The sequence below is a fragment of the Nothobranchius furzeri genome, chromosome 10, assembly GCF_043380555.1.
Source record: "Nothobranchius furzeri strain GRZ-AD chromosome 10, NfurGRZ-RIMD1, whole genome shotgun sequence".
Classification (NCBI taxonomy): Eukaryota; Metazoa; Chordata; class Actinopteri; order Cyprinodontiformes; family Nothobranchiidae; genus Nothobranchius; species Nothobranchius furzeri.
This window is the reverse complement of record NC_091750.1, coordinates 74,862,933-74,879,239: the sequence shown is the minus strand read 5'-3', so window position 1 is coordinate 74,879,239 and position 16,307 is coordinate 74,862,933.

Below are 16,307 nucleotides of genomic sequence, written 5' to 3'. Positions count from 1 at the left end.
CTTGTTTTCACACAAATGAACCCAGAATGATGTGAAATTGTGCTTCATGCAACATAATTCTGGGTGTCATTTAAAAACCATAAGTGCTAATGACTCCATTCCTTTTTGTGGTTGTAGGGGCTGTTGAATGGAGTACACTGAAACAAACCTGATCTCTCTAGGACATTCAGAAGCCAAGTTATAAGCCCACAAAGGTGTAACTGGACTACTTCTTTAAATTGACAACAGTTTCGGTGACCTTTGGGACATGGTTTGACCCCCTTAGGAAAGTGCTATCATCATGAAACGTTCAGATCACTTACAACTCAATAGATTCTACCTTTTTGTAATGTTTCAGCCTGATTGGACCTTGTTTTCACACAAATGAACCCAGAATGATGTGAAATTGTGCTTCGTGCAACATAATTCTGGGTGCCATTTAAAAACCATAAGTGTTAATGACTCCATTCCTTTTTGTGGTTGTAGGGGCTGTTGATTGGAGTACATTAAAATAAACCTGATCTCTCTAGGACATTCAGAAGCCAAGTTATAAGCCCACAAATGTGTAACTGGACTACTTCTTTAAATTGACACGAGATCCGGTGACCTTTGGGACATGGTTTGACCCCCATAGGAAAGTGCTATCATCATGAAACGTTCAGATCACTTACAACTCAATAGATTCTACCTTCCTGTAACGTTTCAGCCTTATTGGACCTTGTTTTCACACAAATGAACCCAGAATGATGTGAAATTGTGCTTCGTGCAACATAATTCTGGGCGCTATTTAAAAACCATAAGTGCTAATGACTCCATTCCTTTCTGTGGTTGTAGGGGCTGTTGATTGGAGTACACTAAAACAAACCTGGTCCATCTAGGACATTCAGAAGCCAAGTTATAAGCCCACAAAGGTTTAACTGGACTACTTCTTTAAAGTGACACCAGGCCCGGTGACCTTTGGGACATGGTTTGACCCCCTATAGGAATGTGCGATCATCATGAAACGTTCAGATCACTTACAACTCAATAGATTCTACCTTCTTGTAACGTTTCAGCCCGATTGGACCTTGTTTCCACACAAATGAACCCAGAATGATGTGAAATTGTGCTTCGTGAAACATAATTCTGGGTGCCATTTAAAAACCATAAGTGTTAATGACTCCATTCCTTTTTGTTGTTGTAGGGGCTGTTGATTGGAGTACATTAAAACAAACCTGATCTCTCTAGGACATTCAGAAGCCAAGTTATAAGCCCACAAATGTGTAACTGGACTACTTCTTTAAATTGACACCAGATCCGGTGACCTTTGGGACATGGTTTGACCCCCTTAGGAAAGTGCTATCATCATGAAACGTTCAGATCACTTACAACTCAATAAATTCTACCTTCCTGTAATGTTTCAGCCTGATTGGACCTTGTTTTCACACAAATGAACCCAGAATGATGTGAAATTGTGCTTCGTGCAACATAATTATGGGTGCCATTTAAAAACCATAAGTGCTAATGACTCCATTCCTTTTTGTGGTTGTAGGGGCTGTTGAATGGAGTACACTGAAACAAACCTGATCTCTCTAGGACATTCAGAAGCCAAGTTATAAGCCCACAAATGTGTAACTGGACTACTTCTTTAAATTGACAACAGTTTCGGTGACCTTTGGGACATGGTTTGACCCCCTTAGGAAAGTGCTATCATCATGAAACGTTCAGATCACTTACAACTCAATAGATTCTACCTTCCTGTAACGTTTCAGCCTGATTTGACCTTGTTTTCACACAAATGAACACAGAATGATGTGAAATTGTGCTTCGTGCAACATAATTCTGGGTGCCATTTAAAAACCATAAGTGCTAATGACTCCATTCCTTTTTGTGGTTGTAGGGGCTGTTGATTGGAGTACACTAAAAAAAACCTGATCTCTCTAGGACATTCAGAAGCCAAGTTATAAGCCCACAAATGTGTAACTGGACTACTTCTTTAAACTGACACCAGATCCGGTGACCTTTGGGACATGGTTTGACCCCCTATAGGAATGTGCGATCATCATGAAACGTTCAGTTCACTTACAACTCAATAGATTCTACCTTCTTGTAACGTTTCAGCCTGATTGGACCTTGTTTTCACACAAATGAACCCAGAATGATGTGAAATTGTGCTTCGTGCAACATAATTCTGGGTGCCATTTAAAAACCATAAGTGCTAATGACTCCATTCCTCTTTGTGTTTGTAGGGGCTGTTGATTGGAGTACATTAAAACAAACCTGATCTCTCTAGGACATTCAGAAGCCAAGTTATAAGCCCACAAATGTGTAACTGGACTACTTCTTTAAATTGACACCAGATCCGGTGACCTTTGGGACATGGTTTGACCCCCTTAGGAAAGTGCTATCATCATGAAACGTTCAGATCACTTACAACTCAATAGATTCTACCTTCCTGTAACGTTTCAGCCTGATTGGACCTTGTTTTCACACAAATGATCCCAGAATGATGTGAAATTGTGCTTCGTGCAACATAATTCTGGGTGCCATTTAAAAACCATAAGTGCTAATGACTCCATTCCTTTTTGTGGTTGTAGGGGCTGTTGATTGGAGTACACTAAAACAAACCTGATCTCTCTAGGACATTCAGAAGCCAAGTTATAAGCCCACAAATGTGTAACTGGACTACTTCTTTAAATTGACACCAGATCCGGTGACCTTTGGGACATGGTTTGACCCGCTTAGGAAAGTGCTATCATCATGAAACGTTCAGATCACTTACAACTCAATAGATTCTACCTTCCTGTTACGTTTCAGCCTGATTGGACCTTGTTTTCACACAAATGAACCCAGAATGATGTGAAATTGTGCTTCGTGCAACATAATTCTGGGTGCCATTTAAAAACCATAAGTGCTAATGACTCCATTCCTTTTTGTGGTTGTAGGGGCTGTTGATTGGAACACACTAAAACAAACCTGATCTCTCTAGGCCATTCAGAAGCCAAGTTATAAGCCCACAAATGTGTGACTGGACTACTTCTTTATATTGACACCAGATCCGGTGACCTTTGCGACATGGTTTGACCCCCTTAGGAAAGTGCTATCATCATGAAACGTTCAGATCACTTACAACTCAATAGATTCTAACTTCCTGTAGTGTTTCAGCCTGATTGGACCTTGTTTTCACACAAATGAACCCAGAATGATGTGAAATTGTGCTTCGTAGAACATAATTCTGGGTGCCATTTAAAAACCATAAGTGCTAATGACTCCATTCCTCTTTGGAGTAATAGGGGCTGTTAATTGGAGTACTCTAAAACAAACCTGACTTCCCTAAGGATATTCAGAAGCCAAGTTATAAGCCCACAAATGTGTAACTGGACTACTTCTTTAAAGTGACACCAGGCCCGGTGACCTTTGGGACATGGTTTGACCCCCTATAGGAATGTGCGATCATCATGAAACTTTCAGATCACTTACAACTCAATAGATTCTACCTTCTTGTAACGTTTCAGCCTGATTGGACCTTGTTTTCACACAAATGGACCCAGAATGATGTGAAATTGTGCTTCGTGCAACATAATTCTGGGTGCCATTTCAAAACCATAAGTGTTAATGACTCCATTCCTTTTTGGGGTAATGGGGGCTGTTAATTGGAGTACTCTAAAACCAAACTGACCTCTCTAGGACATTCAGAAGCCAAGTTATAAGCCCACAAAGGTATAACTGGACTACTTCTTTAACGTGACACCAGGCCCGGTGACCTTTGGGACATGGTTTGGCCCCCTATAGGAATGTGTGATCCTCATGAAACGTTCAGATCACTTACAACTCAATAGATTCTACCTTCTTGTAACGTTTCAGCCTAATTGGACCTTGTTTTCACACAAATGGACCCAGAATGATGTGAAATTTTGCTTCGTGCAACATAATTCTGGGTGCCATTTGCAAACCATAAGTGCTAATGACTCCATTCCTTTTTGTGGTTGTAGGGGTTGTTGATTGGAGTACACTAAAGCAAACCTGATCTCTCTAGGACATTCAGAAGCCAAGTTATAAACCCACAAATGTGTAACTGGACTACTTCTTTAAATTGACACCAGATCCGGTTACATTTGGGACATGGTTTGACCCCCCTTAGGAAAGTGCTATCATCATGAAACGTTCAGATCACTTACAACTCAATAGATTCTACCTTCTTGTAACGTTTCAGCCTGATTGGACCTTGTTTTCACACAACTGGACCCAGAATGATGTGAAATTGTGCTTTGTGCAACATAATTCTGGGTGCCATTTCCAAACCATAAGTGCTAATGACTCCATTCCTTTTTGTGGTTGTAGGGGCTGTTGAAACAAACCTGATCTCTCTAGGACATTCAGAAGCCAAGTTATAAGCCCACAAATGTGTAACTGGACCACTTCTTTAAATTGACACCAGATCCGGTGACCTTTGGGACATGGTTTGACCCCCTTAGGAAAGTGCTATCATCACGAAACGTTCAGATCACTTACAACTCAATAGATTCTACGTTCCTGTAATGTTTCAGCCTGATTGGACCTTGTTTTCACACTAATGAACCCAGAATGATGTGAAATTGTGCTTCGTGCAACATAATTCTGGGTGCCATTTAAAAACCATAAGTGCTAATGACTCCATTCCTTTTTGGGGTAATGGGGGCTGTTAATTGGAGTACTCTAAAACAAACCTGATCTCTCTAGGACATTCAGAAGCCAAGTTATAAGCCCACAAATGTGTAACTGGACTACTTCTTTAAATTGACACCAGATCTGGTGACCTTTGGGACATGGTTTGACCCCCTTAGGAAAGTGCTATCATCATGAAACGTTCAGATCACTTACAACTCAATAGATTCTACCTTCCTGTTACGTTTCAGCCTGGTTGGACCTTGTTTTCACACAAATGAACCCAGAATGATGTGAAATTGTGCTTCGTGCAACATAATTCTGGGTGCCATTTAAAAACCATAAGAGCTAATGACTCCATTCCTTTTTGTGGTTGTAGGGGCTGTTGATTGGAGTACATTAAAACAAACCTGATCTCTCTAGGACATTCAGAAGCCAAGTTATAAGCCCACAAATGTGTAACTGGACTACTTCTTTAAATTGACACCAGATCCGGTGACCTTTGGGACATGGTTTGACCCCCTTAGGAAAGTGCTATCATCATGAAACGTTCAGATCACTTACAACTCAATAGATTCTAACTTCCTGTAACGTTTCAGCCTGATTGGACCTTGTTTTCACACAAATGAACCCAGAATGATGAGAAATTGTGCTTCGTGCATCATAATTCTGGGTGCCATTTAAAAACCATAAGTGCTAATGACTCCATTCCTTTTTGTGGTTGTAGGGGCTGTTGATTGGAGTACACTAAAATGAACCTGATCTCTCTAGGCCATTCAGAAGCCAAGGTATAAGCCCACAAATGTGTGACTGGACTACTTCTTTAAATTGACACCAGATCCGGTGACCTTTGCGACATGGTTTGACCCCCTTAGGAAAGTGCTATCATCATGAAACGTTCAGATCACTTACAACTCAATAGATTCTACCTTCCTGTAGCGTTTCTGCCTGATTGGACCTTGTTTTCACACAAATGAACCCAGAATGATGTGAAATTGTGCTTCGTAGAACATAATTCTGGGTGCCATTTAAAAACCATAAGTGCTAATGACTCCATTCCTCTTTGGGGTAATAGGGGCTGTTAATTGGAGTACTCTAAAACAAACCTGACTTCTCTAAGGATATTCAGAAGCCAAGTTATAAGCCCACAAATGTGTAACTGGACTACTTCTTTAAATTGACACCAGATCCGGTGACCTTTGGGACATGGTTTGACCCCCTTAGGAAAGTGCTATCATCATGAAACGTTCAGATCACTTACAACTCAATAGATTCTACCTTCCTGTTACGTTTCAGCCTGATTGGACCTTGTTTTCACACAAATGAACCCAGAATGATGTGAAATTGTGCTTCGTGCAACATAATTCTGGGTGCCATTTAAAAACCATAAGTGCTAATGACTCCATTCTTTTTTGTGGTTGTAGGGGCTGTTGATTGGAACACACTAAAACAAACCTGATCTCTCTAGGCCATTCAGAAGCCAAGTTATAAGCCCACAAATGTGTAACTGGACTACTTCTTTAAATTGACACCAGATCCGGTGACCTTTGCGACATGGTTTGACCCCCTTAGGAAAGTGCTATCATCATGAAACGTTCAGATCACTTACAACTCAATAGATTCTACCTTCCTGTAACGTTTCAGCCTGATTGGACCTTGTTTTCACACAAATGGACCCAGAATGATGTGAAATTGTGCTTCGTGCAACATAATTCTGGGTGCCATTTCAAAACCATAAGTGCTAATGACTCCATTCCTTTTTGGGGTGATGGGGGCTGTTAATTGGAGTACTCTAAAACAAACCTGATCTCTCTAGGACATTCAGAAGCCAATTTATAAGCCCACAAATGTGTAACTGGACTACTTCTTTAAATTGACACCAGATCCGGTGACCTTTGGGAAATGGTTTGACCCCCTTAGGAAAGTGCTATCATCATGAAACGTTCAGATCACTTACAACTCAATAGATTCTACCTTACTGTTACGTTTCAGCCTGATTGGACCTTGTTTTCACACAAATGAACCCAGAAAGATGTGAAATTGTGTTTCGTGCAACATAATTCTGGGTGCCATTTAAAAACCATAAGTGCTAATGACTCCATTCCTGTTTGTGGTTGTAGGGGCTGTTGATTGGAACACACTAAAACAAACCTGATCTCTCTAGGCCATTCAGAAGCCAAGTTATAAGCCCACAAATGTGTAACTGGACCACTTCTTTAAATTGACACCAGATCCGGTGACCTTTGCGACATGGTTTGACCCCCTTAGGAAAGTGCTATCATCATGAAACGTTCAGATCACTTACAACTCAATAGATTCTACCTTCCTGTAACGTTTCAGCCTTATTGGACCTTGTTTTCACACAAATGGACCCAGAATGATTTTTGAAATTGAGCTTCGTGCAACATAATTCTGGGTGCCATTTCAAAACCATAAGTGCTAATGACTCCATTCCTTTTTGGGGTAATTGGGGCTGTTAATTGGAGTACTCTAAAACCAACCTGACCTCTCTAGGCCATTCAGAATCCAAGTTATAAGCCCACAAAGGTGTAACTGGACTACTTCTTTAAAGTGACACCAGGCCCGGTGACCTTTGGGACATGGTCTGGCCCCCTATAGGAATGTGCGATCATCATGAAACATTCAGATCACTTACAACTCAATAGATTCTACCTTCTTGTAACGTTTCAGCCTATTTGGACCTTGTTTTCACACAAATGGACACAGAATGATGTGAAATTGTGCTTCGTGCAACATAATTCTGGGTGCCATTTACATACCATAAGTGCTAATGACTCCGTTCCTTTTTGTGGTTGTAGGGGCTGTTGATTGGAGTACACTAAAACAAACCTGATCTCTCTAGGACATTCAGAAGCCAAGTTATAAACCCACAAATGTGTAACTGGACTACTTCTTTAAATTGACACCAGATCCGTTTACCTTTGGGACATGGTTTGACCCCCCTTAGGAAAGTGCTATCATCATGAAATGTTCAGATCACTTACAACTCAATAGATTCTACCTTCTTGTAACGTTTCAGCCTGATTGGACCTTGTTTTCACACAACTGGACCCAAAATGATGTGAAATTGTGCTTTGTGCAACATAATTCTGGGTGCCATTTCCAAACCATAAGTGCTAATGACTCCATTCCTTTTTGTGGTTGTAGGGGCTGTTGAAACAAACCTGATCTCTCTAGGACATTCAGAAGCCAAGTTATAAGCCCACAAATGTGTAACTGGACCACTTCTTTAAATTGACACCAGATCCGGTGACCTTTGGGACATGGTTTGACCCCCTTAGGAAAGTGCTATCATCACGAAACGTTCAGATCACTTACAACTCAATAGATTCTACCTTCCTGTAACGTTTCAGCCTGATTGGACTTTGTTTTCACACAAATGAACCCAGAATGATGTGAAATTGTGCTTCGTGCAACATAATTCTGGGTACCATTTAAAAACCATAAGTGCTAATGACTCCATTCCTTTTTGGGGTAATGGGGGCTGTTAATTGGAGTACTCTAAAACAAACCTGACCTCTCTGGGATATTCAGAAGCCAAGTTATAAGCCCACAAAGGTGTAACTGGACTACTTCTTTAAAGTGACACCAGGCCCGGTGACCTTTGGGACATGATTTGACCCCCTATAGGAATGTGCGATCATCATGAAACGTTCAGATCACTTACAACTCAATAGATTCTACCTTCTTGTAACGTTTCAGCCTGATCGGACCTTGTTTTCACACAAATGAACCCAGAATGATGTGAAATTGTGCTTCGTGCAACATAATTCTGGGTGCCATTTAAAAACCATAAGTGTTAATGACTCCATTCCTTTTTGTGGTTGTAGGGGCTGTTGATTGGAGTACATGAAAACAAACCTGATCTCTCTAGGACATTCAGAAGCGAAGTTATAAGCCCACAAATGTGTAACTGGACTACTTCTTTAAATTGACACGAGATCCGGTGACCTTTGGGACATGGTTTGACCCCCTTAGGAAAGTGCTATCATCATGAAACGTTCATATCACTTACAACTCAATAGATTGTACCTTCCTGTAACGTTTCAGCCTTATTGGACCTTGTTTTCACACAAATGAACCCAGAATGATGTGAAATTGTGCTTCGTGCAACATAATTCTGGGTGCCATTTAAAAACCATAAGTGCTAATGACTCCATTCCTTTTTGTGGTTGTAGGGGCTGTTGATTGGAGTACACTAAAACAAACCTGATCCATCTAGGACATTCAGAAGCCAAGTTATAAGCCCACAAAGGTGTAACTGGAATACTTCTTTAAAGTGACACCAGGCCCGGTGACCTTTGGGACAGGGTTTGACCCCCTATAGGTATATGCGATCATCATGAAATGTTCAGATCACTTACAACTCAATAGATTCTACCTTCTTGTAACGTTTCAGCCTGATTGGACCTTGTTTTCACACAAATGAACCCAGAATGATGTGAAATTGTGCTTCGTGCAACATAATTCTGGGTGCCATTTAAAAACCATAAGTGTTAATGACTCCATTCCTTTTTGTGGTTGTAGGGGCTGTTGATTGGAGTACATTAAAACAAACCTGATCTCTCTAGGACATTCAGAAGCCAAGTTATAAGCCCATAAATGTGTAACTGGACCACTTCTTTAAATTGACACCAGATCCGGTGACCTTTGGGACATGGTTTGACCCCCTTAGGAAAGTGCTATCATCACGAAACGTTCAGATCACTTACAACTCAATAGATTCTACCTTCCTGTAACGTTTCAGCCAGATTGGACTTTGTTTTCACACAAATGAACCCAGAATGATGTGAAATTGTGCTTCGTGCAACATAATTCTGGGTACCATATAAAAACCATAAGTGCTAATGACTCCATTCCTTTTTGGGGTAATGGGGGCTGTTAATTGGAGTACTCTAAAACAAACCTGACCTCTCTGGGATATTCAGAAGCCAAGTTATAAGCCCACAAAGGTGTAACTGGACTACTTCTTTAAAGTGACACCAGGCCCGGTGACCTTTGGGACATGATTTGACCCCCTATAGGAATGTGCGATCATCATGAAACGTTCAGATCACTTACAACTCAATAGATTCTACCTTCTTGTAACGTTTCAGCCTGATCGGACCTTGTTTTCACACAAATGAACCCAGAATGATGTGAAATTGTGCTTCGTGCAACATAATTCTGGGTGCCATTTAAAAACCATAAGTGTTAATGACTCCATTCCTTTTTGTGGTTGTAGGGGCTGTTGATTGGAGTACATGAAAACAAACCTGATCTCTCTAGGATATTCAGAAGCCAAGTTATAAGCCCACAAATGTGTAACTGGACTACTTCTTTAAATTGACACGAGATCCGGTGACCTTTGGGACATGGTTTGACCCCCTTAGGAAAGTGCTATCATCATGAAACGTTCAGATCACTTACAACTCAATAGATTGTACCTTCCTGTAACGTTTCAGCCTTATTGGACCTTGTTTTCACACAAATGAACCCAGAATGATGTGAAATTGTGCTTCGTGCAACATAATTCTGGGTGATATTTAAAAACCATAAGTGCTAATGACTCCATTCCTTTTTGTGGTTGTAGGGGCTGTTGATTGGAGTACACTAAAACAAACCTGATCCATCTAGGACATTCAGAAGCCAAGTTATAAGCCCACAAAGGTGTAACTGGACTACTTCTTTAAAGTGACACCAGGCCCGGTGACCTTTGGGACAGGGTTTGACCCCCTATAGGTATATGCGATCATCATGAAATGTTCAGATCACTTACAACTCAATAGATTCTACCTTCTTGTAACGTTTCAGCCTGATTGGACCTTGTTTTCACACAAATGAACCCAGAATGATGTGAAATTGTGCTTCGTGCAACATAATTCTGGGTGCCATTTAAAAACCATAAGTGTTAATGACTCCATTCCTTTTTGTGGGTGTAGGGGCTGTTGATTGGAGTACATTAAAACAAACCTGATCTCTCTAGGACATTCAGAAGCCAAGTTATAAGCCCACAAATGTGTAACTGGACTACTTCTTTAAATTGACACCAGATCCGGTGACCTTTGGGACATGGTTTGACCCCCTTAGGAAAGTGCTATCATCATGAAACGTTCAGATCACTTACAACTCAATAGATTCTACCTTCCTGTAACGTTTCAGCCTGATTGGACCTTGTTTTCACACAAATGAACCCAGAATGATGTGAAATTGTGCTTCGTGCAACATAATTCTGGGTGCCATTTAAAAACCATAAGTCCTAATGACTCCATTCCTTTTTGTGGTTGTAGGTGCTGTGTATTGGAGTACACTAAAACAAACCTGATCTCTCTAGGACATTCAGAAGCCAAGTTATAAGCCCACAAAGGTGTAACTGGACTACTTCTTTAAAGTGACACCAGGCCCGGTGACCTTTGGGACATGGTTTGACCCCCTATAGGAATGTGCGATCATCATGAAACGTTCAGATCACTTACAACTCAATAGATTCTACCTTCTTGTAACGTTTCAGCCTGATTGGACCTTGTTTTCACACAAATGAACCCAGAATGATGTGAAATTGTGCTTCGTGCAACATAATTCTGGGTGCCATTTAAAAACCATAAGTGCTAATGACTCCATTCCTTTTTGTGGTTGTAGGGGCTGTTGATTGGAGTACATTAAAACAAACCTGATCTCTCTAGGACATTCAGAAGCCAAGTTATAAGCCCACAAATGTGTAACTGGACTACTTCTTTAAATTGACACCAGATCCGGTGACCTTTGGGACATGGTTTGACCCCCTTAGGAAAGTGCTATCATCATGAAACGTTCAGATCACTTACAACTCAATAGATTCTACCTTCTTGTAACATTTCAGCCTGATTGGACCTTGTTTTCACACAAATGAACCCAGAATGATGTGAAATTGTGCTTCGTGCAACATAATTCTGGGTGCCATTTAAAAACCATAAGTGTTAATTACTCCATTCCTTTTTGTGGTTGTAGGGGCTGTTGATTGGAGTACATGAAAACAAACCTGATCTCTCTAGGACATTCAGAAGCCAAGTTATAAGCCCACAAATGTGTAACTGGACTACTTTAAATTGACACGAGATCCGGTGACCTTTGGGACATGGTTTGACCCCCTTAGGAAAGTGCTATCATCATGAAACGTTCAGATCACTTACAACTCAATAGATTGTACCTTCCTGTAACGTTTCAGCCTTATTGGACCTTGTTTTCACACAAATGGACCCAGAATGATGTGAAATTGTGCTTCGTGCAACATAATTCTGGGTGCCATTTAAAAACCATAAGTGTTAATTACTCCATTCCTTTTTGTGGTTGTAGGGGCTGTTGATTGGAGTACATGAAAACAAACCTGATCTCTCTAGGACATTCAGAAGCAAAGTTATAAGCCCACAAATGTGTAACTGGACTACTTTAAATTGACACGAGATCCGGTGACCTTTGGGACATGGTTTGACCCCCTTAGGAAAGTGCTATCATCATGAAACGTTCAGATCACTTACAACTCAATAGATTGTACCTTCCTGTAACGTTTCAGCCTTATTGGACCTTGTTTTCACACAAATGAACCCAGAATGATGTGAAATTGTGCTTCGTGCAACATAATTCTGGGTGCCATTTAAAAACCATAAGTGCTAATGACTCCATTCCTTTTTGTGGTTGTAGGGGCTGTTGATTGGAGTACACTAAAACAAACCTGATCCATCTAGGACATTCAGAAGCCAAGTTATAAGCCCACAAAGGTGTAACTGGACTACTTCTTTAAATTGACACCAGATCCGGTAACCTTTGGGACATGGTTTGACCCCCTTAGGAAAGTGCTATCATCATGAAACGTTCAGATCACTTACATCTCAATAGATTCTACCTTCCTGTTACGTTTCAGCCTGATTGGACCTTGTTTTCACACAAATGAATCCAGAATGAAGTGAAATTGTGCTTCGTGCAACATAATTCTGGGTGCCATTTAAAAACCATAAGTGCTAATGACTCCATTCCTTTTTGTGTTTGTAGGGGCTGTTGATTGGAACACACTAAAACAAACCTGATCTCTCTAGGCCATTCAGAAGCCAAGTTATAAGCCCACTAATGTGTAACTGGACTACTTCTTTAAATTGACACCAGATCCAGTGACCTTTGGGACATGGTTTGACCCCCTTAGGAAAGTGCTATCTTCATGAAACGTTCAAATCACTTACAACTCAATAGATTCTACCTTTCTGTAACGTTTCAGTGTGAATGGACCTTGTTTTCACACAAATGAACCCAGAATGATGTGAAATTGTGCTTCGTGCAACATATTTCTGGGTGCCATTTAAAAACCATAAGTGCTAATGACTCCATTCCTTTTTGTGGCTGTAGGGGCTGTTGACTGGAGTACACTAAAACAAACCTGATCTCTCTAGGACATTCAGAAGCCAAGTTATAAGCCCACAAATGTGTAACTGGACTACTTCTTTAAATTGACACCAGATCCGGTGACCTTTGGGACATGGTTTGACCCCCTTAGGAAAGTGCTATCATCATGAAACGTTCAGATCACTTACATCTCAATAGATTCTACCTTCCTGTTACGTTTCAGCCTGATTGGACCTTGTTTTCACACAAATGAATCCAGAATGAAGTGAAATTGTGCTTTGTGCAACATAATTCTGGGTGCCATTTAAAAACCATAAGTGCTAATGACTCCATTCCTTTTTGTGTTTGTAGGGGCTGTTGATTGGCACACACCAAAACAAACCTGATCTCTCTAGGCCATTCAGAAGCCAAGTTATAAGCCCACAAATGTGTAACTGGACTACTTCTTTAAATTGACACCAGATCCGGTGACCTTTGCGACATGGTTTGACCCCCTTAGGAAAGTGCTATCATCATGAAACGTTCAGATCACTTACAACTCAATAGATTCTACCTTCTTGTAACGTTTCAGCCTGATTGGACCTTGTTTTCACACAAATGGACCCAGAATGATGTGAAATTGTGCTTCGTGCAACATAATTCTGGGTGCCATTTACAAACCATAAGTGTTAATGACTCCATTCCTTTTTGTGGTTGTAGGGGCTGTTGATTGGAGTACACTAAAACAAACCTGATCTCTCTAGGACATTCAGAAGCCAAGTTATAAGCCCACTAATGTGTAACTGGACTACTTCTTTAAATTGACACCAGATCCAGTGACCTTTGGGACATGGTTTGACCCCCTTAGGAAAGTGCTATCTTCATGAAACGTTCAGATCACTTACAACTCAATAGATTCTACCTTTCTGTAACGTTTCAGTGTGACTGGACCTTGTTTTCACACAAATGAACCCAGAATGATGTGAAATTGTGCTTCGTGCAACATAATTCTGGGTGCCATTTACAAACCATAATTGCAAATGACTCCATTCATTTTTGTGGTTGTAGGGGCTGTTGATTGGAGTACACTAAAACAAACCTGATCTCTCTAGGACATTCAGAAGCCAAGTTATAAGCCCACAAAGGTGTAACTGGACTACTTCTTTAAAGTGACACCAGGCCCGGTGACCTTTGGGACATGGTTTGACCCCCCTATAGGAATGAGCGATCATCATGAAACGTTCAGATCACTTACAACTCAATAGATTCTACCTTCTTGTAACGTTTCAGCCTGATTGGACCTTGTTTTCACACAAATGGACCCAGAATGATGTGAAATTGTGCTTCGTGCAACATAATTCTGGGTGCCATTTAAAAACCATATGTTAATGACTCCATTCCTTTTTGGGGTAATGGGGGCTGTTAATTGGAGTACTCTAAAACAAACCTGACCTCTCTAAGATATTCCTAAGCCAAGTTATAAGCCCTCAAAGGTGTAACTGGACTACTTCTTTAAAGTGACACCAGGCCTGGTGACCTTTGGGACATGGTTTGACCCCCTATAGGAATGTGCGATCATCATGAAACGTTCAGATCACTTACAACTCAATAGATTCTACCTTCTTGTAACGTTTCAGCCTGATTGGACCTTGTTTTCACACAAATTGACCCAGAATGATGTGAAATTGTGCTTCGTGCAACATAATTCTGGGTGCCATTTACAAACCATAAGTGCTAATGACTCCATTCCTTTTTGTGGTAATAGGGGCTGTTGATTGGAGTACACTAAAACAAACCTGACCTCTCTAGGACATTCAGAAGCCAAGTTATAAGCCCACAAATGTGTAACTGGACTACTTCTTTAAAGTGACACCAGGCCCGGTGACCTTTGGGACATGGTTTGACCCCCTATAGGAATGTGTGATCATCATGAAACGTTCAGATCACTTACAACTCAGTAGATTCTACCTTCTTGTAACGTTTCAGCCTGATTGGACCTTGTTTTCACACAAATGGACCCAGAATGATGTGAAATTGTGCTTCGTGCAACACAATTCTGGGTGCCATTTACAAACCATAAGTGCTAATGACTCCATTCCTTTTTGTGGTTGTAGGGGCTGTTGATTGGAGTTAATTAAAATAAACCTGATCTCTCTAGGCCATTCAGAAGCCAAGTTATAAGCCCACAAATGTGTAACTGGACTACTTCTTTAAATTGACACCAGATCCGGTGACCTTTGCGACATGGTTTGACCCCCTTAGGAAAGTGCTATCATCATGAAACGTTCAGATCACTTACAACTCAATAGATTCTACCTTCTTGTAACGTTTCAGCCTGATTGGACCTTGTTTTCACACAAATGGACCCAGAATGATGTGAAATTGTGCTTCGTGCAACATAATTCTGGGTGCCATTTACAAACCATAAGTGTTAATGACTCCATTCCTTTTTGTGGTTGTAGGGGCTGTTGATTGGAGTACACTAAAACAAACCTGATCTCTCTAGGACATTCAGAAGCCAAGTTATAAGCCCACTAATGTGTAACTGGACTACTTCTTTAAATTGACACCAGATCCAGTGACCTTTGGGACATGGTTTGACCCCCTTAGGAAAGTGCTATCTTCATGAAACGTTCAGATCACTTACAACTCAATAGATTCTACCTTTCTGTAACGTTTCAGTGTGACTGGACCTTGTTTTCACACAAATGAACCCAGAATGATGTGAAATTGTGCTTCGTGCAACATAATTCTGGGTGCCATTTACAAACCATAATTGCAAATGACTCCATTCATTTTTGTGGTTGTAGGGGCTGTTGATTGGAGTACACTAAAACAAACCTGATCTCTCTAGGACATTCAGAAGCCAAGTTATAAGCCCACAAAGGTGTAACTGGACTACTTCTTTAAAGTGACACCAGGCCCGGTGACCTTTGGGACATGGTTTGACCCCCCTATAGGAATGAGCGATCATCATGAAACGTTCAGATCACTTACAACTCAATAGATTCTACCTTCTTGTAACGTTTCAGCCTGATTGGACCTTGTTTTCACACAAATGGACCCAGAATGATGTGAAATTGTGCTTCGTGCAACATAATTCTGGGTGCCATTTAAAAACCATATGTTAATGACTCCATTCCTTTTTGGGGTAATGGGGGCTGTTAATTGGAGTACTCTAAAACAAACCTGACCTCTCTAAGATATTCCTAAGCCAAGTTATAAGCCCTCAAAGGTGTAACTGGACTACTTCTTTAAAGTGACACCAGGCCTGGTGACCTTTGGGACATGGTTTGACCCCCTATAGGAATGTGCGATCATCATGAAACGTTCAGATCACTTACAACTCAATAGAT